The sequence below is a fragment of the Rhagoletis pomonella genome, unplaced genomic scaffold (assembly GCF_013731165.1).
Source record: "Rhagoletis pomonella isolate Grant_MI unplaced genomic scaffold, Rhpom_1.0 Rhpom_scaffold_00003, whole genome shotgun sequence".
Classification (NCBI taxonomy): domain Eukaryota; kingdom Metazoa; phylum Arthropoda; class Insecta; order Diptera; family Tephritidae; genus Rhagoletis; species Rhagoletis pomonella.
In genome coordinates this window covers 42,913,188-42,939,503 of record NW_023458557.1, presented here as the reverse complement: position 1 = coordinate 42,939,503, position 26,316 = coordinate 42,913,188, and the positions used below count along the sequence as shown (strand labels likewise).

At 35.9% G+C, this 26,316-nt stretch overlaps 1 protein-coding gene across 2 annotated transcripts in view; it reads left to right on the top strand.

Moving 5' to 3' along the window:
- The first annotated feature begins 16,018 nt into the window (after positions 1 to 16,018).
- Positions 16,019 to 26,316, top strand: part of LOC118735223 (peroxisomal acyl-coenzyme A oxidase 3) — a 144,984-nt gene continuing 134,686 nt past the window's right edge. The window contains exon 1 of one of the 2 annotated variants that reach the window (XM_036464877.1): positions 16,019 to 16,599. The gene's annotated coding sequence lies outside the window, so the exon portion shown is untranslated. Of the gene's footprint in view, positions 16,625 to 26,316 lie in introns of both variants that reach the window. The other variant, XM_036464876.1, reaches the window with a different exon arrangement.

The following is a 26,316-nucleotide window of genomic DNA, read 5'->3' as shown; positions in this document are numbered from 1 at the left end:
TTAACAGGAGGTCCCAAGAATGATAGCATACAAGATTGCGCCGATTGCAGCAGAATTCGTGAGAGTAATTTTGGCGTGACGTCACCGTAGAGTTGACAACTGAGAGCGGCAAATAAAACTGCTGTCTAGTGATGTGATTTTGTAATCAGTTAGCGACAAGTTTCGGATCGATAGCGCACTTGTTGTCGTAAAAATATTTAATATCATACGTCAACAAAGCCGATACCGATTCCAAAATTGTCACTAACTGGTTACACAATATGTCGCTAACTGGTTAGAGAGTCTGCCTACCAAAATGATATCGTCCGATTCAGCTGGAACAAAAATGCTTCAAACAAGTAAGAGTTTCTCTGTATTATGGCCTCTTACCGACATATATACATCTTTCATTTGAATCAATATTAAAAGCTCTATTGGCTCCTACATTCGGGTTTTGATAGGCAAGTCTCCTCTGAACCGTTTTTTCCATATTTTTGGCCTATGTGCGCTTTTATTCGAAGCCTAAGTGTTTCGGTACCGAGTATCGAGAGTATTGGATACTTGAAAAGTATTGACTCAGCACATCACTACTGCTGTCATCTCGACTGTGACGTCAGCAAATCGGCTGATTCTGTCAAATTCACTGAGAGCCGATTAGGGGTATCGCCATCGGCGCCACCTTCTGTATTCTCTCCACCGTGAGTAGGTCCATTCTTTTTCAACCGAGCTACAAAAGAACACTCGCTTAAATGACGAAATACACGCAAAGCAACAACACAAACTCGGCTATTTATCCGAGTTCAGCCAGGTCGGTTAAAAAATACGCGACCTGAAGAGTAGTGTTGTTAAGTGAAAGAACAGCTCTATTGTGAATTGTTAATGGGAAAGTGGAGAAGGAAATTTTTGTTTTCGTATATACATGATTTATATTTTAAATAAGTATATATATTACGCAAATACCTCGTATAATTACTACCTTCCATTGTTTTTGTGCCTAAATCCCGTAGAAATAATCACATGTTTTTTGCCAGCTACCAGCAGGGTTGCTTAAGTAGCTAAAAGGAAATTTTACCCGAGTTGAGCGTTCTTTTGTCGCTTGCTTACAAAAAAATGCAGCTAATAAATTTGATATGTTGCTATATACATCCGTTTACGCTTCGTCGTTAACTAATTTCGCCTTTCGAACCGTTCCGTTGCCACATCATGCTGCCCGCGTTTTCGCAATATATAAAAAACACATTTATGTTTGATTATTTGTTTTATGTATTTTTTTTTTTAGTTTTTTTCTATATATGTAAATTCTAGCTTTTGATGCCCGGTCCGATATATTTATGTTGTCATATTTATTAAAAAGCCGGGCATATGATATGTAATATCTTTTGTATATACTCGTATAGCTATCTAGATACGCAGTATGTATACGGTGACCATCCGTCCTGTATTATACGGGACAGTCCTGTTTTTAACCGACTTCCAAAAAAGGAGGATGTTATCAGTTCGTCGGAATATTATTTTAATGTATGTTACCGCATAACTTTGGACCCGTCAACCGATTTTATTTTTGCATCGGAAAGGTAGTGCTTCAGAGGTGGTCCCATACTAATCTGGTTGAGATCCGATCAGTGGATCATGAGATATATATATATATATATATATATATATATATTTTTTTTTATATGAGAGTTGAAATCGGTTTTTTTTTTGCTAAAAAATACTTGTTTCATCTATTGTCCTGGTGATTTATTTATTTCATACGGGACGCCAAATGTTCTGTATTTCTTTTAATGTCCCGTATTCGGTATTCTGGCGCCTTAACGGCTCATAAAAATGACATACCTATGAACCAGTTTTTATTTTAAAATCTGGACGCTTGAGATTCGAATCGATGAGCACATATGTATGTAGATGATTTCTAAGGTTATAATTTTGCATAGAAAAACTTGGTATTCATGAATATGAATAGAAATTAGACGTTAATGATTATGGTTCAAATTTCTAAAAGTAATTTCACTAGTATTTAGCTCTTCAAAGGTTTCGTCTCCAAATCGTCTTTTTTGTTTATATTTTACCGTAAAATTTCAAATTTTGTTTACGTATGTATATAGCAGGGGTTCCCAAACTTTTTTCACCTCGGCACCCTTGTTGTGCTAAAAAAATTTCGCGCCACCCCTACTCTTCAAATGTCTACGAAAACAAGAAAACACAATGCAAACTTTATGCTCCTTTAGCTTTAATGTGAGGACTGAAATTGTTTTGATGATTTCATTATTTCCTTTAAGTTTATTGGGAGCTTTGACAATTTTACCCTGAAAACATTTGCCGCTGAAAGCTTGCTTTTGTATTTGTTTTTAACCGACTTCACAAAAAGGATAAGGTTATCAATTCGTCGGAATATTTTTTATATTATTTATTATTTTTTTCTATGTATGTTACCGAGTAACTTAGGACAACGTTAACCGATTAACATAATTCTTTTTTAAAGGAAAGGTGTTACCTGACAGGTGGTCTAATTTGGTTTAAATCCGATCATTGGATCATGAATAGATTAACGATAATCTTAAATTCTTAGATGGGAATTGAAATCGGTTTTGTTTTTTTTTTTGCTTAAAACTTACTTGTTTATGTAAGCATTTGTTGAAAATGCAGTCTCACATAGAAATGTAATAGTAAGGCCCCTATTATAAGTTGCATTCGACTGTGGTCGAAAGTGCTGCTCGAACGAATTTTCATTTGGTATTATGACGCTCATTATGATTTTCGCTCGTTTAGGTTGTTTACAATAGTATATGTATTTTTCACCGCTGAGAAGTTTTGTTTACAAATCGAGCAAACTAAATAGTGTGCTTATACACATGTATGTAAATTTGTTCAAATTAAAATGAAATAAAGAAGAAAGCGAGTTTATAAAAACCTGGTAAAAATGAGTACAACGGAGTTCTGGTTCAACGATTCGTCAGAGTATGAGAGCTTGGTAAACCGGGCAGGAGTGGAAAATGGAGGGTTTAAGTGTAGTCTTTCAAATATATTTTGACATAAAATATATTTAAGAAATTTGTCTACAAATTTATTAAAAACTTTCGACTGTCTAAAGAGGCGTTTGTGAGCCAAATCTATTAAAAATATTTTAAAACTATCAACAGCTTACGATTTTGTTATCAGAGATCGTGCCAACTGAGTATTGGGATTTTCTTTCACAAGTAAAACCAGCCTTTCGAGCTTGTGTTAAATATTCACGACGTCAGAACTGCATTAAATTAATAAAAATTGTTTAAAATTAGTGTCTAGCCGCAATAAAGTAAAAAACAAATGCTAAATCATAAATTTTTCACAATTTTCAAAGACTTCGCCGATGGTGTACATCGAAAGCGAAATTCTGTTCGACAGAAAATTCGATACTCAACGAAAATTTCGACACGGTTGCATAGCTCATAATTTCACTTTCGATGTTCGATCTTCGATAAGCAGCGAAGACCGAAAATCGAATGCAACTCATAATAAGGGCCTAAAAATCACTAGTATTTTTAATATAATCTTGCTAAGGCAGTGTTTTCTGCATACACTTCCATCCAGACCTATCTTGGCTCCCTTCGTAGTATTTAATAATCAAAGTGCTGTCTTCACTGATGTCCAGAAGGTTTTCAAAAGCTTAATTGGTCATCTCAGTATGTTTACTTCTCGGGCCACATAAAAACGGGTTTGTTATCCAGCTGAAGCCATCCCCAGAGTCAATGTTGGGAAAATATTCGATAATGGTTTTTTCTAAACCTTCCAAGTTAACGCTGGTAATGCGCGTTGACGCTAAGAAAATATTTTTTAAAGCCAATTTAACGAAAGCAATTTAAGTGATAAATGATTTTAATTTTTTGAATTTCACATGGAAATTGCTGGTGAAACCGGCTGTTATCAATTTTCTTAGCGTTAACTTCGAAGTTACATACGTTTTTCTGATTACTTTGATTATTTATGGGGTTTTCATGCAAATTGCTAGAAATACTAAAATATATATGTCACCAATAAAAAAAAATCTCGAAATGCTAGAAAAAACCAGAGATGTATTTTAATTTTTCAGGACTCTGTTATCTACGCAGCGTCATCCAATACGGGTTTTAAATCTAGTGGCGGCATCTTCCTAGTCGCCAGGGAATACCGACGGATCATACAGTACCTTCTCGTGACGTTTTCTGCCTCTGTCTTCATCCTAGACATCGCTCCTTTCGTTTTTCCAACCACTGCAAATATCCGCACACTTCCTCCATTTCAAACCATTTTCTGTACAAATTTGTCGATAGCTTTAAAAATTTCGTCGCTAGTGGTGTAAGTCTTAAGTACTTCGCTCATCAAAAGTTCTTCTTCGATTTGCATTGCGAATGGGTACCTCACTAACACGAGAAGACTGCCGCTAAAATCGTGTTGATTCGCTCTTTGACAGTGTGATTGTAAAGTTCCAAAGAATAAGTAATATATACACGTGCGCGAAGCTGCTGCACTTGTTACGAGAGTAGCCCAGCCAGCAAAAAATCCGAAAATTAATCCAAAAACGGGAAGAAAAGTGAATGAAACGCGGATTAGGTCTACAAAAGTACCGAAAGTGGTTGTGAAAAGGGTACGTTTTCGGCTATTTTCCTGAAAATTTTCTGATTAAATTTTACGTTGACAATACGTACTGGGAAACTACGCTTAAGAGCGAAATATCCCTTTGCTGCAAGCTATTTGTGTTGTGTATGGGGTTCACCGTTGCCAGGTTGACGTTTTTAACGTCATTTGGACGTCTTTTGTATGTTGTTGACGTTCGGACGTTTTTTGTGCAAAAAATGACGTTTTTTAACTTCCCACTTTTAACTGATTTTGAATTATTTTTTTTAATAAATCTTTACAAGCTTTGTTTTTTTGCAGCAGTTTTTTCAAAAGGTATTTATTTATCCTTTGGACGCAAATGACTTAAATACGATGCAAACAAAGCGTGCGCGCATTTTTTTTTTGATTCTTAGACTAAGGATCCCGCGTTCAAAGGCTGGTTTTGTAAACACTTGAGGTTACGAGGTATATTGCAATGTTTGCAATTGGTAGGGATGCAAATTTTGGGGAGTAACATCGATACATCGATGTTTCGATGCATCGGACAAATGAACATCGATGCTAAAATACATCGCCAGAAAAACAACGATATATCGATGGTTTCCGATGTTTCCAAATTTGTTAGGTTGTAGTCAAATTGAAAGGAAAATTTAATACTTTTCAATTCATACTCTCTGTAAGTCAATTAGAAAAATGCTTACATATGGATGTATTTCCCTGTATTTATTTACTATTCCTTTGCCCTTCCTATAAATATAATAAAAATGCATGCCGTCGTAAGTTCGCTGAGCCTAAAGTTCCAAGCCCCAAATTCGTTGAAATTTCAACGGGAACCCGGTCCTTTTTTAATCATTATGTACGCATTTTTAATATCCAAAGATAAGAGTATACACGGAATTTCTGAATTTTCCCCAAAAGAATAAGTAATAAAATTCATGGCCAGTCAAAAAATTTTAGGAGCATAATGGGTAAGTTGAATTCAAGTCTGAATCACACTAAAGTCGATGTTAAAACATCGCTGAAACTGGCATCGATGTATCGTCAATTTAGCGATTTTAGGAAATTGTAAACATCGATGGCAAACATCGAATTTTGAACCGATATTATCGATGTTTCAAAAATATCGATGCTTCGTTTGCATCCCTAGCAATTTGACATTAAAAGCCAAATCAGGAAGAGCTCATCTATTGCAAAACGCACGTTCGCAAAAGCACCAAAAAAGCTGTAGCAGCATAAAAAGTTAGAAAAAAGTAGGCGACTTTTTTAAGTCTTAATTGAAAATGCAATGAACGCAAAAAAGGCTGAAATATTGCTATGTTCCTTCTTATCAGAACGTAGTTTAGCATTTTCAACAACCGACCACCTAACCAAATGTCTACAAGAGAAAAAAAAAATATTAAAAATCAACGCGATTCTTTAGCAATTTAAAACTTGGACCCCTGGAAAATAATGGGCTATCAAACTACATACTCAAAAAAAATCTTAAAAATCTGAATAAAAAGTTGAAAATCCAGCTGAAACTTTGCAGATTTTTTTATAATTTTTGCACAAAGTTTGAAATGTGGATTTATATCTTGTTTGTTATATATTGAGCTAGGTTTTTATGGAAAAATAATAAACATTAAATAAACAAAAGAAAAACAGCCACAATCGATCAAAATATTGACTTAATCAGGTAATCACAAGTGTACATATGTATACAATTTTGTTTATATTAACGATCTCAAACCAATTTACAATGAGTTTTAAATGTGCTCTGTCGAAATGACATTTTAATATACCTTACGTATATACTTGTGTACCTTTGTTAATTATTTTTTGTCCCGTAGTCGGCTGCCATAAATATGGTCACCGTAAGTATGTATATAATGTTGCATGTATTTATGTATGTTGCTTTTGTTGATTCCCTGCAGAAAATCTGACTACACTAGAACTAGCATAACGGTGGAGAGAACACAGAAGGTGGCACCGATGGCAACACCTCTAATCGGCTCTCAGTGAATTTGACAGAATCAGCTTTTTTGCTGACGTCACAGTCGTGATGAGAGCAGTAGTGATGTGCTCAGTCAATACTTATAAGTATTGATCGATATTCGGTACCGATTTAAAAAGCATCCAATGCTCTCGATACTCGTTACCAAAATATTAAGGTTTCGAATAAAAGCACACATAGGCCAAAAATATGGAAAAACGGTTCAGGGGGGAGACTCTCCTCTCAAAACCCGAATGTAGGAGCCAATAGAGTTTTTAGTACTGATTCAAATGAAAGATGTATATATGTCAAATCGAGGCCACAATACAGAGAAACTTTTACTTGTTTGAACCATTTTGGTCCAGCTGAATCGGAAGATATTATTTCTGTAGGCCTGGGGGCAGATTCTGCAACCAGTTAGCGACATTTTTCGAATCGGTATTGGTTGTGTTGACGTATATCAAATATTTTTACGTCAACAGGTGCGATATCGATTCGAAACTTGTCGCTAACTGGTTACAGAATCTCCCCCCTGAAAGGCTTTTTCATACGTCAAAGCATTTTTCTTGAACCTAGGATCGATTAGGGTTAAAACTGATAAAATAATATTTCTCTGTGGCAATAAGTTCAAGTGTTTTAGCCGATATCATGTAAATTAGTAATGAAAGTTTTTTTCTAAACTTGAAATGCATATAATGGCGAAGGTTTAATGTAAACTAGCTTACCCGGCGAACTTCGTCCCGCCCAAAATTAATTTTTTTATTGAAATATTTGGTCCAACGTTTCGCCAGCAATTCACGTTCACGTTTGGTTTTGTGGTCGACAGAAGGCATATCCTCCATTACCGTCTTAAATAACCTGATGAAAGCGTTATACCGGAAAGAAGTCCTTGCGGCTCGATAGTGAATCGTTCTTGAATCTGTATAGTCTAGTTGGTGGCAATTTCCAAACTGGTGAGTATCATTGATCCACATTCTGTTTAGTCAACGTAAAGCAAGGACCGCAGGGTCAAGGTGCAGGAATGGTATTTTCAAGGATTGAAGTCAGAAGTCCAAGCCTTAATTTAAGCCTAAGTGGAATTTTGCTTAATTGCGGTAGGTACTCAAACTTCCCAAAATCTGTTTTTCCTGTTCAACAAATAACTATAAGTGACCATCAAGCAGGTGCAGGAATTTGCAGGGAGAGTAGCCGAGATTTTCTTTCTTTAATCTAAGCCTAAGTGGGAGGTTCTGCCACCCTTTGTTTCTTTGCTAGAGCTTCTCAAATATTGCAAAATCGCGATTCTTTGACACTGACCTTGTTTTTCTTAGAATCTGGAGCTGACGGAAACCTTATGCTTACGTCAAAAATAGCGTTAACATTAGCTGCATCAAATTTGTTTCTATTTTTGTTGGCGTGTGTAATAACTATTGTTAAATAGCCAATACCCGCATGTTTGCGGCGCCTTCCAACACCTTTCGAACTGTAAAACAATGACTCAATTCTATTCTACGCTTATCTATAATACGGGTATCGAATTTCAAGCAAATCAAACCATAAATAAGAATTTTTGGAATAGATCGGTCCCTGGTCCAACTATCAGAAAAAGAGTATCCAATATTTTAACCCTGACAATAAGCTACCTACGTGACAAGTTTCAAGCAAATCGCACCATAAATAAGATTTTTTCCGATAGATCGGTATCTGGTCCACCTATCAGAAAAAGTATCCTATATTTTAACCCAGACAATACGCTACCTACGTGCCAAATTTCAAGCAAATCGGACCATAAATAAGACTTTTTCGAATAGATCGGTCCCTGGCCCACTTAACGGGAAAAATGGATCCTATATGCTAATTTTTTAGCGTAGCTCGACCCCTGCCCCACGTATCGGAAAAATTAAAACTTTGTGCACTCCTTCTAAACACCTTTCCAAAAAAGCAGAACCCATTCGCATCGGTTATGAAACATATTTAGGAGAAAATTGTTCCCAATTGATTCATGTTCACAATGAATCTCACAATTATCCGAAATTTTCCAAGCTTCACAACGAATTTTCCACTTTAACATTGTCCAAAATCATTAAATCATGCGATAAAATACAAAATTTCGTCGAAAAAGATTCGAATACTTCGCGTTCTTCTGGATTTTTCCGACTTTTCCAGAATTTTATATTTTACCATTCGAAAGCCACCCCGAAGTAATTGCACAAAAAATTCCATACAAAGAAATCAATTTTCGATTTTTCCAATTTCCCGACTTTCCCGGAAAGTTTTCCCAAAATTTTCTATCGTAAAAACCTTCTCCTTGAAATTGCGAACAACTAAAAGAAAAATTTTGCCAAATCGGCCCAACCGTTCTCAATTGATGAATTACTATAAATTTTTCACACCATTTTTATATATGTGACCTGGTCTACGAAAAGGGAGCTTACGTGCGAAAACTAGTTTTCTGTGAAAAAGCTGTTAAAAGTAAGCAACTCGTTTCGTTTACTCGTTTTTACTCTTCTTTCTCTACATTTTTAGTACACTTCTAAGCAAGTTAGGATTTTCTGCTTTTCACCACGTGAAAAAGCATCTCATCTTCCATCCGAATCAACCAGAAAGTGAAACTTGATTTTTTGACACCTAAGCCGTAGACCAGGTCACATATATAGATATACGTATTTAATACATACACACATTCTTGCCACTGCTAATCACATGAATAAAAATCCTAAAAACGAAAATGTGACTGCAATATTTCTTGTTTAAAATGTTTTAGATCCATCGCACACCGCGGACTTTATCGGCCGCCGATTTAGTTGGGCTTACTCGTCTTTCCATTGCACCACAACTAATTGGTCGGAGCGATTAAGTTGGTGTAGTGTGCGCACCTCCATACATCTTCATGTACATATTTCAAGCGAGCCCTACTATTCAAAGGTATGAGGTGGCTCCTATACCGGCATTATTACATCTATTCCGTGTGTTGCAATATCCACGGAAGCAGCAGTTATGAAGAAAATGATTTAAAAATATTACACAAATTCTCTACTTATATGTTTGCCTTTCCTTTGTTTTATTTTTCCAACGACAAAAGCTGGACTTTTTTTTTGAAAAAGTTGGAACAACAAAAAGAAAACGAAACACGTTTTCTGTCATATAGCTAACATGGTGGATAAGAAGAAGAAGTGAAACTTCCCGGAAAAAAAATATCCTATATGCTAATCTGGGCAAAAACCTACCTACGCACCAAATTTTAAGCAAATGGGACCATAAATACGATTTTTTTTAATAGATCAGTCCCTGGTCCACTTCCCGGAAAATATGATCCTATATGCTAAAATAGGTAAAAAGCTACCTACGTACCAAATTTTAAGCAAATCGGACCATAAATACGATTTTTTCGAATAGATCGATCTCTGGTCCACCGGAGGGTTTTCCCAAAATTTTCTTTCGTAAAAACCTTCTCCTTGGAATTACGAACAACTGAAAATTAGCCAAATCGGCCCAACCGTTCTCAATTGATGAATTACTATATATTTTTCACACCATTTTTATATATATAGATAATCGGTATCGGGTACCGAAGAGGAAGTACTGGGTACCGAAATCTTTTTTAAGTATTGGGTACCGACAATTCAGCACATCACTAGACAGCAGTTTTATTTGCCACTCCCCTGCAAAAATCGCGACTACTCCATGCATGCGTGTAAAGAGTACTCCCTAAGGACCCAGGAGTACTCCAAATCATATAAAAAATATGGTCCAATTAACATTGCGATGTCCTAGGGCAGGACCATATACTCCATCCCCGCATTACATCAGAATAGCACAAAACTACTCCGACATATTAATAATGGCATTATTGCTATATTTTTCCGTTTTTACACGCTTTTGTTCTTCACTTCTCAAATACTTTTTCGAAATTAACAAAAACCAAGACAAAAATTAAAATATGTTGCCTCTGACGGTATTCGAACCCGAACATGCTGGGAGCTAAGGACTAACAGCGAGCATCTCTACACGTTCAGCTACAGCCAGACATGCAAATGTGCTTTCAAATGCTCAACTTCATTCACGTTTCGTTAAAACACGAGCAGTGATCGGATAACAAACAATAAGCTAGCGCAGAGACACCAGTTGGTCCTCTACAGCATGACAGAAGAACACTTTTGTAAGTACTCCAATTTACCACAAATAGACTACATGATCCAACGATTTTTGCAGGGTCTCAGTTGTCAACTCTACGATGACGTCACGCCAAAATTACTCTCACGAATTCTGCTGCAATCGGCGAATCTTGTATTCTATTATTCATGACCTTTGCCGACAGTACCAGTTCTAGCTCAATACCCAAGCAATGCTTTCAACTGTCCAGTTTTACACGGCCATGTCTTTTGCGGTGGCAATTGTCGCCCAGTGCATTACTACAGGGTTAACTATGTGTGTACGTACATACTTACATATATACATATGCACATACGTATTTACCAGTGTTGCCGCCGCTCAAAGAACTTTCTAACCAAGATTAGACGAAAAAGTACCAAATTCTTTTGTATAGTACTACAGAAAAAGTTCACAAACCAAAGAAAATCAATTTTTATTTGCATTTTTGAAAAGTAAATCCTTTTAAGGCTGTTATATGTAAATACATACTTTTTTTAGAAAATCATTCTTCCCGTATTAGATGCATATTTATGAATGTTAATATCTTCGTAAACATTGCCAGACTCCAAATGATGTTTTTAAATAAGTACATAGATACACAGTTTCCAACTTCTTTGTAAGAATCAATAAAATACCTAATCAGCGTGAACATGTATATATTTCAAGATTAAGATAAAACAATTAAAAATTTGACTCATTAACCTATATCGTCGCTCAGCACGAAATACCTCGTATAGGCCAAACGTAGTACCGCGTATACGATGGTAAATAAATTTTACAAAAGCGCAAAACTGTGGAATGGTAATTCACGAACCTCCTTGCTATAAGATTATTATTATTAATCTTAACTTAAATTAATAAAGTACGCAGTAATGGAAAAAGTATAACCAAATCCCTTTTTTATTGTGCATACATGACGTGGTATTGGATTCCGCATTTACGAGGTATTTATATATGTACTATCTAAGTATGTATTCATTTGAGGTAGCCGCCCATGTATATTATGTATTCTGTATGCTATAAAACAAATACATACATATGTAAGTAATAATAATACATTCATTCCAAAAATTTTTACTTGGTTTCACTGCTGGGGCTGCCTCACCTCGGGAGGTGTAGCTGGCCCATGGCAATTGAAAACTACAGTAAATATTAAAATTTTGTTTTTGTTATTTTATGGCCTTATAACAATTATATTCAACAATTTTTATTGAGCTCGAGGCCGTTTTTAATGAAAAACTTATTGTGGAAAAGCAACAATAATTTGAAAAAATGGTAGAAGTGATAGCTATTTCGGAAATCACCACATTTCCTCATCAGACTTCTTTCAGTAAAATTCGAACCGACGATCCCACTGACTCAGCCAGTTGCCTACGCACTGTGCTAAGTTGGCCTTTTACATTATCGTTGCTTGTTCCCACTTTTACATTTGCTAAGCCAACACAATCAAGCGCAGCTATTCCGCTACGATTTACACTTGATCATGTGGTTGTTGGTTTTTGTTAATGTAAATATTAAAAAATAACCAAAACGGGAAAGATCTTAACAACTTCACAGGCAAGAAAAAAATAACCAAAATTGGTTAAAATTAAACAAAACGGCCACACTGGTATTTACTTTGTGCCTACCGGCTTGGTCGAGTCCGCCAAATAATTTCCACTTCCCGAACAGCTGCGCCGGTTACTAGTGCTAGCGTCGCCGTCGGCATTCCCATTGAAATATTAATCAGTGTTGCCAGATATCCTCTTTTCCTACCAAAACAGGTAGGTTTTATGCCATTCAGTAGGTTGATAGGCCAGATTGGATTTTGGTAGGTTCTGCAACAATACTAGTTACCCTGCATCATGTAGTCTATTTGTGGTAAATTGGAGTACTTACCAAAGTGTTCCTCTGTCATGCTGTAGCGGACCAACTGGTGTCTCTGCGCTAGCTTATTGTTCCCTGCAAAAATCATTGGACCTTGTAGTCCATTTGTGGTATATTGGAGTACTTACAAAAGTGTACTCTGTCATGCTGTAGCGGACCAACTCGTGTCTCTGCGCCAGCTTATTGTTTGTTACCCGATCACTGCTCGTATTTTAACGAAATGTGATTGAAGTTGAGCATTTGAAAGCTCATTTGCATGTCTGGCTGTAGCTGAACGTGTAGAGATGCTCACTGTTAGTTGTTAGCTCCCAGCATGTTCGGGTTCGAATGCCGTCAGAGGCAACATGTGATTTTTAATTTTTGTTTTTGGTTTTTATTAATTTCGAAAAAGCATCTGAGAAGTGAAGAACAAAAGCGTGTACAAACGAAAAAATATAACAACAATGTCATTGTTAATAAGTTGGATTAGTTTTGTGCTACTCTGATATAATGCAGGGATGGAGTATATGGTCCTGCCCTAGGACATCGCAATGTTTATTGGACCATATTTTTTATATGAATTGTGGTTAATTTTGGAGTACTCCTTGATCCTTAGGGAGTACTCTTTACACACATGCATGGAGTAGTCGCGATTTTTGCAGGGTAACACATTCTCATTTATCTTAATTTACGTTGGTTAAAAAGAGACCATTAAATAAGGCCATAAGTTGGAGGAAGACGGAAGATCACATGTACACAAATGTTTACATCACGTTTTTCATATTGCTCTTAAAAAGTTGATAGAAGTACTTGATTGAGATCTCCATCACCAGTGATTATCACATGATCAATCAAATGCCTATCTGACTGTTGTTGTAGGGTAGTAGTAAGCAGTGTGCGCTTCCATCGCACGGGGGGTGGGTCAAACCCTGATCAAAGCAACATCGCAAAAAAATAGAAAACAGGTTTTTTCTTAACAGCGGTCGCCCCTCGGCAGGCAATGGCAATCCTCCTAGTGTATTTCTGTCATGAAACACAGCTTCTCATAAAAATACAATCGCCAATCGGAGTCGGCGTAAAACTGTATGTCCCTCCCCTTTGTGTAACAACATCAAGGCGCACACCACAAATCGGAGGAGAAGCTCGGCCTTTCGCACCAAATTTAGTGAGTATTCAAAACGCGAAAATTTTTGAGTTTTGTGCTTGGTGCGTTTTTGGTGCTTTTGTTTTTAGTATGAAGACTTCAAATTAGAAAATCTTTATAGCAATCGTAAGTGTGCTAAGCAATTTTACAAAAATTTAAACAAAATCATGACACAGTGACAATCATAAGCGACAACGAAATATGTGCAGCACCTTCAATCATGCCAGAAGAAATCGACCGTTGTACAAGAAACATTGATTTTTATTAATTTGGATTGGCATCCTTACAATAAAATTATGTATTCATATAAAGTCCATAAAATACACCAATAAAAATTTGGTGATTTTTTAAATTCAAAACTTGGCAATACTGCCTTTTGTTCGATGCTTCTTCTTTTTCTTGTCGAGTTCGTCTTGCTCTCTCATTCTGGTATATTTTGACGTCACGGCCAGTTGCTCTCAGCTCGATTGGCGCAATCTTGAATTCTATCATTCTTGACTATACAATATGAACATCCGTATATTACTGAACTGCAAAGTTGTGATAAACTACGTATTTGTTGAAGACTGATGCGCTGAAATCCACCATTGTTCCATTTACCAAAAGAAGGAAAGTCAACTTGACTAGACCCACCTTGGCAGGGACAGAAATTGAGTTCTAAGAAAAGGCCAAATATCTAGGAGTAACTCTGAAAAAATACTCAATTAGAACAAATATATCTCGAATGTTACCAGCAAGGCTACGAGGGCATTTTATGCCTTTCAGAGACTTCAAGACTTAGGGAATATCACCCAAACTGGCGTACCCGTCTTTCACTACGGTAGTAAAAACCGTTGTTACATATGCGCTAAAGGTCTGATTATGCATACTTCGCATAACTTCGGACAACCATTTGTACCAGTGCGATAGAAATGTAACTTAAGAAAATGTCAAGCAAAATCTAAGCTCAACAGATCGCAAAGTTTTTAAAAGTTCTGCTTATTTCTGGGTAATGGAATAAATACAAAATATATACAAAGTTCATACGAAATTAGAGTTTGAAGTTTATGCGAAGTTGTGCGAAGTTATGCGAAGTATGCATAATAAGACCATAAGCAAGTAAACGCGAATGTCACCTTGAGCAAGCTGTACCGACTGGTCCGCGTAGTCATCACAGGAGCTATGGGCACCTGTCTAACGGATGCCCTTTTCGTTATTACATGCATTCCTGCATTGTCTATTCTGATTGATAAAGAGGGCTGCTGAATGCTCTACGGCTGCCCAATACCATCAGCATGAAAAATGGAAATCTTCGAGGTCATTTGGAGGTTCTCAAGCCATTCCTGGGTTATACCGAATAATCCTTCTAAAAACCCTTTAAGGACGGATCGAAGATGGACGACGGGAGTACTGGGGCTGGTATTTGGACGAAGATTCCAGAAAAGTCGGTTAATCTAAAGGATACACTGCAGAGCCATTAAGGGGCTGGGAACAATTTCAGATTTTTGCCCACTGGCGGAAGTCAAAGGGAATAAGACAATCAAATAAAATGGGGTTTCTATAGATACGTACTGCGAGCTTTGTGGGCCGGGTTTAACACAATAGACCTTATTAGGTCGCTTCGCGAGTATTACTGACGTAATAATAATAATAACAATAGTAATATGTATGTGTATAGAGGCACACATTTGAATAAGTACAGAAAAATGAATTGTTTACGCAGTTCATTTGATTTTATTGAGCTAGCTCGTTTAGTTACTATAATAATAATAATAAAAATAACAATAATAATAATAGAGTGGCATAACGATGTTCGCTTCTCAAACTCTTGATAACATATAAAATAATTTACAATTTCGATTAGATAATATAGATTGGCACTTACACATACGTTAATGTTTGGCCGAGCTTCTCCTCCGATTTGTGGCGTGCGCCTTGTTGATGTTGTCACACAAAGCGGAGGGACCTACAGTTTTACGCCGACTCCGAACGGCGATTTTAGTTTTATGAGAAGCTGTTTTTCATGTCAGAAATACACTCGGAGGTTTGTTATTGCCTGCCGAGGGACGACCGCTGTTAAGAAAAAAACCTTTTTTCTATATTTTTTTTGCGATGTTGCTTTTGACCAGGGCTTGAACCCAGGCGTTGCGGAGTGGAAGCGCGCACTGCTTACCACTGCTATTACTATTATCTACATTTTTAATAAACTTGACATTGAAAAAAAAATAAAAACTCAAAAAACATTTTGGAGGTGTTGGTAGGAACTTTTGGTAGGTAAAAAAATTTGTCCGTGGCAACACTGATATAAATTGAAAGCGGCTATGGTTTTTCACTTTATGGCGTGCTCGTATCCATATGTTTTATATCTGAAGAGCTCAGTAGTTGCAGATACATCGTAGCCTTCAGAAGTATCCGAATTTACGTATGTTCAATAGTTTCTTTGCATGGAGAGAGAGTGAGAGTCACTCGGTTGAGCTGCAACAAACAGAAACGATATTACCAAAATAGCAACTATAAACACCATTAACCACCCAATCGTAATAAATAACACATCAACGGCCAACACCCACCTATCTGCATTGTGTTTGCAAACCTTCGTATCTTTTTATGAAAAAACGACCAAGAACGGCTTCTACATGTGTTTAACCAGGGAATAATTTATGCTAGTGCTGACGATTTCAAGTTCATTTTCAGTGTGTGCCAAAAAAACTAAAATATCTAAAAGGCCCATAAGGTGTACCGATTTCCAAAATATAATTTTGGGCATATTCAGAGAGCTGCGGAAAACGCGCCTAAGCCGTAAATATTTGCTCGTATTTTTCGCGACAAACTCGATACAGTTGTGCGAACAGTTACTTAAATCCCGTGTCTTTGTTTAAGTAACACATCCGCCGTGGGATTTTCAGTGCGGTTCTGCTGTGAATAAGAATAAACGAAATTTAAGTGCACAATTCTTCCGTTCGTTCAAAGGCTGGTTAGTATCTGGCTGGTGCAGACAGGTATGCAATATTTTGGATTTTAGTTCGACATATGTATATGTACATATGTATGTATGTGCATATGTATGCATTGCTCTTCTCAAGCTAACCCTGCAGTAAAATTTAGAGACAGTCTGGCAAAGCGCTTGTTCCGAACTACATATTTCAGAACTATCTCTGAACTTGCGGTGTAAGTGTACAAATTCTCACTTCTCGTACAATATGAAAGCAGCTCAGCGAGAAGACCCCCGACTCAAGCATCGGTGGTCGCGAGTCCAAATCGCGGTGGAGGCAGTTGTGAGTTTTCAGATTTAATGAACTTAAATTGTTGCGTGCCGCTTACAAGACATTTTTTTTAATAAAATATGTAACAATCATGGAATCTGTAATAGAAAAGAAAAAACGGAAAAAATATCCAAAGATAGAATCTTAAAAACGTTTTCTTATAAAAAAAACCGTCCAAAACGTAAACGGTTAAAAATTAGTTGCAAAACAATCCACTGGGCGACAATTGCCATCGCCAATGACATCGCCGATTAAAACTGGACAGTTGAAAGCATTGCTTGGGTATTGAGCTAGAACTAGTACTGTCGGCAAAATGTGTTGTACTACGTTAGTTTTGAGCTAGTCAGATTTTCTGCGGGGAAGTGACGCAGTTTTTGGGTTTAGATACTATGTACTGTGTGCAAATTGTATAGTAGATATATTTTTGTAGTCAAGTGTGCTGATTGTATGTTTATACATGTACATTTACGTGTAAATTAATTTTCGAGAGTTTACTATTTGAAGTAACTGTTATCTACTATTAGAAATAAATGTAGTGGAATTAGGTACTTGTTGCTGTCACGCGTAGGGTTGCCAGACGTACTGCTCTTGGGAGTAAACGTACTCCTTTTTATTGCAATTTACTACCTTGTACTCCAAAAAAAAATAACTGGAAATGTACTCCTTTATTAGTTTTGTACTTCTTTTGTACTCCTTTTTCCTGCTATTAATATTTTAAACAGGGAGTAAAATAATAACATGCACAGTTTTTTTTTTAAATAAAACGGAATTTTATAGATTTTGCGAAAGAAGGAGTTTATTGTTAATGATCCACGGATTTTACTTAAACTTTATTAATTCGTTTTTAAATTTAAACCTTCATTTGGGTTTGCCGGCGCTAAACATTTTGAGAGAAAAGCGCAAGTAAAAAAAGTAGTTTATTGTTAATTTTCTACATTTTACTTAAATTTTATTAATTAGTTTTTAAATTTTTACCTTCATTTGGGTTTACCAACGGGTTTGGGAGAAAAGCGCAAGTGGCACGCAAGTCTTTGTCGGTTAGTTTATTATCTTCTGTAACTATAGGCTAATTTTCCCAATTTGGGTCCATTATACTCCGTCTTTTGTCCAACATAAGGCATCATGCTCAGCAATCGAAAAGACTCGGAACTGGTGACTATGGAGGGTATTCATTAGACCAACTCTATACAGTTTTTTTTATACAAAGTCTAAGAAAAAATACACTTGAAAAAGACGTGCGTGCCGCATGTACTTATCTCCCAAAGCTGACAAATGCAAATAAGGATTAAAATTTTAAAACTAGTTAATAAAATTAAAGTAGAATATTTACAAAGTTAACAAAAAATACTTTTTTTCGCAAAATCTATAAAGGACCCTTTTATTTTTCACAAAACCTGTGCGACAGTTAGTATTTTACGCCCTGTACTTTGCCATTCATATTGTGGCAAACACTACTTAGTAAGCAAAGTTAAGTGTGATAGTGAAAAGATGTAAGCATAGGGACACGAATTTGGATAAGATATGATACCATATCGATATTTTTGCCATTCGATACCGATACTTTTTGCTCGATAGTTTTCAAACGATATTTTTTGGAATCGAGTACCAGAACCCTTGTATCGTATCGAATCGTAAATGTACATTACATTAATGTTACTACGTCTATGCGACAGAATTCATGAATTCTTCATTTCATGAATTTAAAAATGGTGCCGTTTATGTATAGTTGTCAAATTTATGAAATAAACTGCCTTAAATGCAATGCACTGGCGAGAAACTAAACAGTAGGTTTGTGACTTTTTCGGCCTCCTTTTGAATTTGCAAAAGTCGTTGGTACCAGGCAATGAACCGTATTTTATTTAAATTGGTTATAATATATTTTCAGTTTATTCTATTTCAATTTATTTTATATTTCAACGATTCCACATAACTTTTGCAGTGTTTTAAATCCGGGTTATGCCACTTAAGCTTTTCAATCTAAAAACATCATAACCCTAGTAAACAGCTGTTTGTGAAACGTGGCGTTGCCGGACTTGCGCTTCATGAATTTTAGCCTTAGCCAGGGTTCCATCTCTTGCAAGTCTATGTCGTACTATAATCCTACTTACTTTGGAATTTATATGTAAAGCAATATGGATTTATTTTACGCTCTAAACCACAGAAATGTGCACTATCTTAGGTTGGAATGTGGCGCGCCTTCAGTGAAGCACTTACTAAAGTGCAAAGTGGTAATTCTTTAATAGAAAATGAGACCAATATTCATATTTAATTTTTTGAGTTTTGTATCGATATTTGGAATATCGAGTCTTTTTATTATGATATTAATGGATACCCGATACTTTTACAGCGATACTTTAAATTAGTACTATATCGATACTTTCGGTTCGATATCGTGTCCCTATGTAAGCATGGTCGCAGCCAGATAGGTGCAGGGCGCTCGGGTATAAAAATCAGAAAAATATTAAATTAATTATAAGGCTTAAATTAAAAAAAAATGGCCATACATTCAGGAAATTTCTAGAATTCTTTTGTAGAATTTATTTGGGGAAACTTTCCTATAAGGGTGGTCATTGAAGAGGCGGTGAGCGAGGGGCATCTCCAACCCTCCCTTTTTGGGGAGCGCATGATTCGCCATTGACAAAAATGCAACCCCCGACCACCTAGGCCTCCTATGGGTCCCTAGGAACCCCTTGGAAAAATCGCCATAAATCACAATATTCACTTGCGTCCACAGTATTTTTGCGTAGAATTCTCCTTTCTTGTTGCCGAAGAAAAGAGGAGAAACCCCCCTTCTTTTGTCAAAAGTGTATAACATTTCATATAACCTCTTCTGTTAGCAAGGGTATATAAAATGTCCCGTGCAAATGAAAGTCAAGTAAAAAAACGCAAGTGAAAATTGTGACTTTTGGCCACTTTTCTAAGGACTCCCTTGGGAACCACAGGGGGCCGAGGTGGTCAGGAATAACATTTTTGTCAATGGCGGTGCATGCCCTCTCCAAAAAGGTCGTTTGGCGGTCCCACGCCTACTTCCCCTTCGATCACCATCTCTTTAACGACCGCCCTTACTGGAAAGCCAACCCATTTAGTTATTTATTTTTAACTGTTATTTTTGCTTTGAAAAAGATTTCTAAGATATCTTTGTTTGTTTTTACCTAATTAATGGTAATTTGTAACAATAAATTGCACAAAAAATTAAAAAAAAATGTACTCCTTTTTTATGCCTTGTACTGCTTTTTTTCTATCGAAAATATAAATGTACTCCTTTGTCCGTTTCAAAATCTGGCAACCCTAGTCACGCGGCTATTTAAAGTGATTCTTACACACAAATGTGAGGTGTGTCTGCAATATATCACTGCATGCATATATATGTATATTCACATAAATTTTATGTACACATAACTAATAACGAAAAAAAGCTACTCATAAGATGAATTTTCTTCTAGTAACTATAATGCTACTGTGGCTGCTTTCGTAACTCGCGCGCACTGCCGTGCGTTGTGATCCACGTGAGCACATGATACCACGCTTTTTTAAAAGTTCTGCTAATTTCTGGGTAATGGTATACATACAAAATACATACAAAGTACATATGAAATTACAGTTCGAACTTCGAAGTTTATGCGAAGTTGTGCGGAGTTATGCGAAGTATGCATAATCAGACCTTACACGATATGTATATGGAAATGCCAACATATCGTGTAAAGGCAAATTAGATTTGTTTCTGTACAAAGCAGATGCACGTACATACGTAATAGATAGAATCATCTAAGGTTAGTTTATTTCGTCAAAGAACGTATTTTTAAATAGTTAAATAGTTACGAATTCGTAGCTCCGTTCCGAAAATTCCAAAATTTTTATGCTCTGATCCGATCGTAACTATCAACGGCGTTGCCAACTAAAATAGTGAAATTCGAAGTTCTTTATCAGCTGCTTTGACAGAAACAAATCAAAATTAATATAATCGCAAGTGAACAGTTAAATTAAAACATTGTTTAATCGTATTTGAAAAGGCTTTTCCTTAATTAAGTAAAATATAATGGATTCAGTGGCCAGTGCACTTTTGTCTCAGGAGGAAGAACATGCTGCAGCCAACTGTTGCATTAATATACAGTGACGAACAAAAGTATTGGCACAGTGAATTTTTCGCCATATATGCAAAGTTTTTTACTGTAATTTATTTTCGATAATTTTTTATAAAAATATAGTTCATTTTACCCCAGAAAACGTAATAATAAAATCTCTAAACTTTGTGCAAAACTCAGGAAAATTCTTTAAATTTGCACACTAATTTGCAACTTTTTATTCAGATTTAAAAAAAAAAATTCAAAGTATGCAGTTTAATAGCCCATTCAAATTTAGTGTAACAAAGGGCAAGTTTAAAGTTGCTAGAAAATCGCGTTGATTTTTGGTAATTTTTTTAGTGGAAGGTGTTGCTCATTTTCTCCATACAAAAAATAATTGTCGAATTACTTTGTATGGAAGAACTTGCGTGAAAAAAAATTACCAAAAATCAATGCGATTTTCTAGCGACTTCAAACTTGCACATTGTTATTCTAAATTTGAATGGGCTATAAAACTGCATACTTAGAATAAAAAGTTGCAAATAAGTGTGCAAATTTAATGAAATTTCCTGAGTTTTGCACAAAGTCTATAGATTTTATTATTATGTTTTCTGGTGTAGAATGAACAATATTTTTACAAAAAGTTATCGAAAATAAATTAGAATAGAGAACTTTGCATATATTGCGAAAAATTCACTGTGCCAATTCTTCTGTTTGGCACTGTATATAGGAGATTGCTTCGAGATTGTTCTCATCAATTTAGCTTAAATGATAAAATGTAAGCAACGCTTTCCCAAAATTACACCACCTCTTCTTTAGCTCCTTTTACAAAGCCCCGAGCAATGTCCGGCCTTTCGCTCATGCATTCCACCAGTTTTTCGTATCGCGAGCGATTTGTTGTGATCTTCGACCTGATAATTTTGTAAACATTTAATAATACATTTTTTTTTTATTCACACTTTAACTTTAATACATATTTTTGCGTTTACACACTTTATTTTATTGATATTTTAATACAATTTGTTTCGCTCCGACACGAGTTGCTATTCGTACAAAATTTCACAAATATGTATATAAAAATGACAGCTACGTCGGATTCAGGCATACCAACATTACGAATTTCGAAGATGGCCTACGAATTACGAAATTAGGATACGACAACACGGATTTCAGCATACCAGTTTTACGATTCGTAGCAAAATCGAATCTACGACGGATTACAGCATAGGGGTGAGAGACTTTGAATTTGACAGACATACGCAATTACATATGTATTGAAAAAGTAACATTTAGAGATGCAAATACATATCGTGTAAGAACACCTTTAGTTGATTCTGCTTTAGAGTGCCTACCAGTGTTGTCACTTGAGTGTATTTTTAGAGGATTGTTTGGTTATGTATCCACTGTTTTTTGGGTGAGTGGGCGGAGGGGGAAGAGCGTGACTCTTGATACTCCACCCACTAGAAATAGCACAGTTCAAACTTTGTAAAAAGTTGAACCTGACCCCTCGAACTCTTCGACAGACCCCGGGGGAAATATTTGACAATGGGGTAAAATTTGCATTTTGACACAGAAAATGTAAATTTGTGTTACGCCATCCACATTATTTTTGTGTAGAACACTTTCCACACTGGGGACTTTGGTCCGCGCTTAGAAAAACTAACTCTCATCAGTCCAATTCCGGCTACGCTGAGCATAGTACTTTTGCGCAGAACTCCTTTTTGCGTTGGCGGCCTTAGGCCGCGCTTAGAAAAAATAGCCTTCATCAGTGCATCTCGAGCTAAGCGATCCACAGTATTTTTGTGCTGACCTCACTCTGAAATTCACAAAAAGTGCACATTAAAAACCGAATTTATTAATAAATTAGAGACCGAAAATTACCAAATTAGGTTTCAAAATAAAGCTTAGACCCTTGACCAAAAGTGGTTTAAAAATTGTTTGGATCTCTCATATGGACACAATAGCCCGAAATCATTGGTCAAATAAGTAAACCGTACCTTATTTTTAGGTACCTAAAACCCTAACAAATTAGTTTCCAAACTACCAAATTAAAACGAGATTTTATTGAGTTCACGGGTTATTGAGGTACACAAAATATGCATAAATTAAAATACTATATAATATTGTTTACATTGCTACAGTTTGTTGATCATTCATACCAAACTTTAAGGTTTAACAAAACAAATCCTGATAGTAGTAATTTTTAGCCAAAAACAAAACCGAATTCGTCTCTCATATAAAAGTTTAAGGGTACGGATCTGAACCACCTTGGAGGTACCACCTTTCCTTTAAAAAAGGTTTTATAGAAATCGGTTAACGTGGTCCAGAGTTATGCAGTAACATATGTACATTAAAAAATATATATATTCATTGATAACTTCCTTTTTTTTAAGTCGGTTAAAAGCATTTGTACGAAATATATGTATGTACATATATGGGTAATTTCCAAATAAAATGCCATGGTAGGAACATCACTTTTTATACCCGAGCGCACTTGTGCACAAGGGTATATTAATTATGTTCACATAACGGTTGTTTGTAACAGCCATTACGAATCGAGATAGATATAGACAAATGTATACATAAATGATCAGGATGAAAAAAGAAATCGATTAAGCCATGTCTGTCTGTCCGTCTGTCCGTCCGTCCGTGTACACGATAACTCGAGCAAAAATTGAGATATCTCAACGAAATTTGGTATGTAGGTTTCCCTTAATCCAAGGTAGGTTGGTATTGAAAATGGGCGAAATCGGACTGTAACCACGCCCACTTCCCATATAACGGTAATTTCCAGAAATACGAAAACTGCGATATTTTAGTAACTACTGAAGATAATTCACTCAAATTTGATATTTACAATAATTTTTAGACGAGAAATAATAATATTATAAATTTTTGGAAAATGGGCGTAGCCACGCCCACTTATGGTTACATGTGTATATCTCGGTAACCGCTGCACTAACTTCTTCCAAACTTGGCACAGTTGTTGGCCTTGGTATAGCATACTAAATGGCCGAAAATTTAAAAAATCGGACTATAACCACGCCCACATCCCATATAACGGTAATTTAGAGGAATACAAAATCTTCGATAAATCAGTAAATATTAGAGCAAATTTATTCAAAATAAGCATCAATTTTTACCAAGAATACGTTTATGGTAAAACTTTGGAAAATGGGCGTGGCACCAACTTATGATCACATATATGTATATCGGTAACCGTTCTACCAATTTGTACCAAACTCGGTGTAGTTATTGTGCTTGCCACATATAAGCAAAACGTTGAAAATTATTGAAATCGGACTAAAATTACAGCCGCTTTTCATATAACGGTAAATTTCAGAAATGCTTGAAACTTCAATATTTCGAAATTGAAGGACGCTAATTTACTCAAAATTGATACACCCCGACTTACCATCTAGCGGTAGGTTTCGGAAAGGTGAAAAAAATATATATTTAATACTTGCGCCGGGTATTTAATGTTCGGCTCCGCCCGAACTTAGACTTTCTTACTTGTTTGTTCATAAGATTGATGAATTTATCGATAGGAAACTACTACTTTCAGGCTCTTCAAAAACATTTATTTTTTATTTTTGATTTTTGTAAAATATTTTCCAGAATGCTATGCCAAAGTGGTAAATAAGTTTTGAAAGTGTGAGGAAAAAGTCTACTAATCGATAAGCATTTTGCTTATCGTGGTGCAATGATAAATTCACTTAAAAATACAAAATAATTGCTTTTATAAAGTTATGTCTTATGCCATTCGATTAATAACTTCTAGCGCTTCTTAACTGCAATGCTCTTAGGCAAGCAAAACCACAAATATTAATATCACGGCAAAATTAAAAAAGTGACATGCTGGAAAATTTTGAGGGACAATATTATAATAGAAAGCCACGCTTATGCTGATAAAGTTGTTGAGGCAAAACTAGAACAAAGCAATAAAAGTTAGGTAGTCAGTCACAAACAGCTACGCCTTTTTCAGTGCTACTTTGTTTAATTTTTTTTTTATTATCCATATATTATTATTATTTCTTACTAGCAGACCCGGCGAACTTCGTCCCGCCCAAAATAAATTTTTTTGCTGAAATATTTTTATCCAACAATTCACGTTCACGATTTCCAGTGCTCTCTTGGATTTTTCAAAAGCATTTGATTCTGTTAATCATAATATTTTACTAGCTAAGTTACAAGATTATTTTGGTTTCGACTCAACGTCAGTAAAATTAATAAAAAGCTACCTCGCGAATAGGCTACAACAAGTACAGTGTAGCAGCATCACTTCGCAGCATATGAAGATTTCCTCTGGTGTACCTCAGGGTTCAATCCTGGGTCCCATACTTTTCACCATCTTTATTAATGATATTGTCAACTGCTGTCAAAACTCTTCAATACATCTATATGCTGATGATAACCAGATCTACCTTTCGCGTCCTATTGGTCTTGGCGAAGATTTAGTATGCAGGTTAAATGATGACCTAAAAAGACTGTGTAGCTGGGCCAAGACAAATGGCCTTTGCTTAAATGTAGCAAAAACACAGGTCTAACCTATATCTCACGACTCTTTCGATCTGAGTGAACTATCACCTATAGTCCTGGACGAAACCATAAGTACTTTTCAATCTGTTGTAACTAACCTGGGATTTAAAATGAACTCTCGACTAACTTGCACAGATCACATAAGCCATAGCATTTCTAAAATCTACCACATCCTCAGAAATCTCTGGAATAGCTGCTATTGTCTACCGACTAACATAAAACTTCAATTAGTTAAGACACTAATTGTTCCTCAAATTTCTTCCTTTGAGTTAGTATATAGCAATCCCGACTACGAATCTAAAAATAAACTAAACCTAGCTTTGAATAATGCTGCGAGATTTATATATAGCAAGCGAAAATTTGATCACATCTCGTTATATACTAAAAGTATTCTCTGCTTTAGTTTAGATAATTACTTAAAAGTGCGAAATATTTTATTTTTATTTAAATAATTAAGTATCATCAGCCTGGTTACCTTTTCTGTAGACTTAAGTTTGTCATATCATCTCGCACTAAAAACATTGTAGTACCAAAATATAAAACGTTAACGGCCTCCAGACTATTCTTTGTTAGTGTTGTTAGACTATGGAACTCATTACCACTTTCAATTAAAAACATAAATTCAGCTAGATGCTTTAAGACGGCAGTTACAGAACTTTTCACTTAGTTCTATGTTTTCTCATCTTTTATGTAACTCTTGTTCATCTACATGGGCGTAGCCGGGTAGGGGCAGGGGGGTGCTCGAGCCCCCCCTAACTTTCAAATTTTCCTTATATATATATAAAATAGTACCCTGAAATGCCAGCTTAATAGGGTCGAGCCCCCCCG